The sequence below is a fragment of the Diceros bicornis genome, chromosome 13 (assembly GCF_020826845.1).
Source record: "Diceros bicornis minor isolate mBicDic1 chromosome 13, mDicBic1.mat.cur, whole genome shotgun sequence".
NCBI lineage: Eukaryota > Metazoa > Chordata > Mammalia > Perissodactyla > Rhinocerotidae > Diceros > Diceros bicornis.
The window spans coordinates 22,518,249-22,522,302 of record NC_080752.1 but is presented as its reverse complement, the minus strand read 5'-3'; positions in this window follow the sequence as shown (position 1 = coordinate 22,522,302).

Genomic DNA, 4,054 nt, shown 5'->3' with positions numbered 1-4,054 from the left:
CCTTTTATTTCATGAAGCTGAGCTGCGTCTGGAGGACAGGCAGGCGTGTCGTTGCGTGCGTGACCAGCTCACCTTCGCTGTGCAGACGTTTCTCCCGTGGCTTCCCCAGGTTTCTAGTCCCACTCCTCTTTTCCTGCTTCCCCCAAAACAAAGCTAAGAGGATTGCTTGGAGGTGGCTGGGGTGGTGGGATGGTTCATTGATCTGTGAGAACCCAAGTGAAAGCACCACTTCCACGGGGCTCCTGCCTCCGCCTTCGAGAAGGTGGCTGCTGCGCCAGCTGCCGACAGTGGGATATGAACAGAGAAGGGGACGTGCCTTTGGTTGCCCCCTTGCAGGGTCTTCACGTTGGCCTTCTCACAGACTTTGTCACCTGAGTGTAACGAGATAGGCAGTCGCCTGCGTCCCAGTATTACTAGGGATTTCTGGCCCCTGTCTCATGTGGAACTACAAAGCTGCACGTCATGGCGTGCCCCTCCCTCCACCCTCACAAGTGGCTTCAGCCTGTTTCGATTTTCTAAATTTTGGACCAGAAACAAAACGAACATTTCCCTAAATTATTAGTAAATGAGGCAATTTCCTGCAGAGCTGCTTTTGAGACTTTCCTTGTCCTGGGTGGGAAGAGCATAGGACATGTGCTGTGGCCGGCACCGCCCTCACTCTGGCTTACATTCCTGCCATTAGTCTCGTCTCGACCCCTAGTTGCCCACTGGGCATCTCCAGGACAGCTCTGCGCAGAAAGTCAAAACCCGCAGCCTGGCTTGGCCATTTGTTAATGACTGTACAGACATGATATGTTCTTTTATTAACTTTGTCTAGTAGTGTTTATAGTATGTTCTTTTTTTTTTTTTTTAAGGTTTTTTGTGTGTGTGTGTGTAAGATCGGCCCTGAGCTAACATCCGCGCCAATCCTCCTCTTTTTGCTGAGGAAACTGGCCCTGGGCTAATCAGTGCCCATCTTCCTCCACTTTATGTGGGACGCCGCTGCAGCATGGCCTGACAAGTGGTGCATTGGTGCCCGCCTGGGATCCGAACCCGGGCCACCAGCAGTGGAGCTCGACCACTTAACCACTACACCAGGGGGCTGGCCCCTATGGTATGTTCTTATTGGACCGGCAAAGACGTGCTGTACCAGCGTTGACACTGGGTCTTGTTACTTACATTGGGTCAATCCCTCCCGTGTCCGTGGTCATTGCCCGTGCCTCTGTAAACACGCACACTTGAACCAGGCTTCCGAGTCATCTCATCTGCTTGCTTACATTGATACTTAGAGATGTACAGATCTCTGGCTTTCAAGGAAACTTCCAGTACTGAATGGCATAGAAAGCTTTTTTTCTTTAAATTCCGATAGTCATAATTTCCTTCATATCAGCATTAAAATAATCTGCCTTGGAAAGCTGAGAATACTATTGCACAACCCAAAATGTGTCTTTAATTTGAGGAAAATGAACATGGTGAATCAGAAACAGTGAAAAAGTGCTGCACAAAGAACATCAGCCAAGTGGAGCTGGGCTTGTGGCCTGCCTTTGAAAGACTTCCCCAAACCACTGGGCTTTGCTTCCTGTTGTGGCAGTCTCCCGAGCATGGTCACTCAGAGGGGCCAGTGGGGATGACAGATGCACAGCATGGCTTTTTAATCTGTCCGGGTGTTGTGCTTCCTAAGACCTGAAAGTATTTTCACTGTTTCCCTGCGTTGGGAAATTGAAAGAAGGATGTTACTACAGATAGAAATCCTCTTCTCCGCTTTGCCTTTGACCAACGTTGTCCTAAGGGCTAAAATACATACCTGCCCTGGTTGGGCCCTCTTCATTTTCTTAGCTTATAAATAAGAACATCCCAGCTCGCCCAGTGACTGTTTCTGTCCTGGCTGGGGAGCCAAGAGCAGAGCCGTGAGGCTGTGCTGACCGTGGGTCAGCTGCTCCACTTACAGCTCAAGGCGTAAAGCCTTCCACTTTGCTGTGTCTCGAGTATTTCTTCAGTTTTCCCGATGGCTCTGATTTCTGAGTCTGATGGCTGCTGGGTCCATGCCCAGATGTCCACACTGAGTTGGAAACTATTCTACCCGGCAGAGTCTTTGTTTTGTTCATTCAGCTGATTTGCCATTTCTAGGCTGTTAGCAGACCTGTGAGTTGAGTCTGAACCGGCCCCGGGGGTGTTGTGGGCTCCACGTTGAAGAGGGCCCGTCAGGGTGACTTCCCCGCCCTGAAAAACTTGAAAATCGGTATCAATGATCATTGACGTCAGAGCCAAATTATATTTGCTTTATACCAAACAAAACTGTGGAGAACTACAAGTACATTGTACAAAATGTTTATAGTGTTTTGTATTTCACCTATTTCAGTATTTATGTGACTAGATCAGTACTTTCTAGAAAATGATTCTGTTAAATAATTTAGTGAATCACTGTTAATTTCCCCATGTGATAAATTGATGCTGTATAATTAATCCTGGGGATGCCTTCTGGTTATTTTTGCCTGTATCAAGCCACCATGGTAGCAACCGTCTGTGGCTCTTGTTCTGCACAAGTAAAGTAAACGTTAATCGTGTACTGTGTTTTCTTCATTGTGTAACTCGCATGTGTTGGTGCTACTGAAGTGGTGGTTTCCTGTTGCCTTTAGCAGTTTCCAGCGTGAAGGGAGAAAAAGGTTTCCCCGTCCCCGGGGAACTCAGGGATACAGAAAGTGAACATTCTATTCTGGGAGGAAGAGACTCCCACTTCACTCCCTTTTTGTGCCCTGATTTCTTGCCTCGTCCTGCATTTGCCATCTCAGGTCCAGGGAACGTGAATGCATGCCGGTCTTCCGTCCTCTCCCGGGAGTCCGGACGTTGAATTCTCATTTTTCTGTGACCAGTTAACGGGAGACGGGGAAGAGGACGTCTCGACTCTCGGCGTCAGCAGGTCTGAGAGGCACCCGCGGAGTGAGGGTCTCCACAGCCCTTCGCAGGAGTCTGCGGGAGCCGCCTTCGGAACGCACCGCCAGCTCCGCCGCGCGTCTGTGTGAGGCAGAGCCGGCGCGAGGCTCCGACGGGCAAGACCGTATCTGGAAATGCGCTCAGCTGGAGCGGGCGCCCCTCAGCGTCACACTCGCGGCGTTTTCGGCCGCCGTGGAGCCCAGGCCCACGGAGCGCCGCACCGCGGTCGCTGAGGGAACGCGAGGAGAGGCCGGGGCGGCGCCAGGGGCGGGGCCGGGAGGAGAAGGGCGCTCGCTCCAAGCGCTGCGGGGACCCGGCAGCTCAGGCAAGCGCGGAAGTCGGCTCCCGCCCCGCGGGCCGAACGCGCCAGGGCGAGGCGGCGCTCCCAACTAGAAGTCCCTCCCCCGACGCCGGCGCCCAGGCTTCGTCATCAGACTGCGTCCAGGCCGGAAGTGACGCATAAGGCGCGCGCCGGGCACTGTTTTCGGATCCGGAATCGGCGGCGGAGCCCCGCCTTCTCGCGTCATCAGGCCGCGCCGACGCAGAAAGTAACGACGCGCGCCGGGAGCTGTTTCTCCTCAGGCTCCGGGACCGGCGGCGGCGGCGGCGGCGGCGGCGCAGGGGTGAGTGGTGGCGGAGCGGGCGGGGCGGCGCGGCGCTGCCGGCTTACCCGAGCTCTCGGATCCGGGCCTCGACGCGCGGAACTTGGGGTCGAGGAGGCGGCGGGCCCAGTCGCTACCCAGGCCCACCCCTGCCGGGCCCACCCGGAGCCCCGCGCCCGGGTCTGGTCTGCGGACGCGCCCCCGGCCCACGCCTCCCCGAGCCCTGGTGTGGAGGCTGCTCCGTCAGCGGGCCGCTGGCCCAGCAGCCCCGGGGGTCTTTGTAACGAACTCCCGGCAGTGAGGCCTGCGGGGGCAGCGCCGGGTGCTGGGCTGCGGCCTCATTGGTCGGTCCCGTCCGCCCCGAGCGTGTTGCTGTGCGGGTGCGCTCGCGGCGTGGCAGGCGGTGAAGCGAGGTGTAGCCGCCGGCCGCCGTGGGAGTCGGAAAGGAGAGTTGAGTCCAGGCCGGCGCGTCTCGGAGCCCGCCGCTCCCGCCGCGGGTCTGCGCGCGGGCGCTGAGAGGCGCCCGGCAGAGGCTCGGAAAC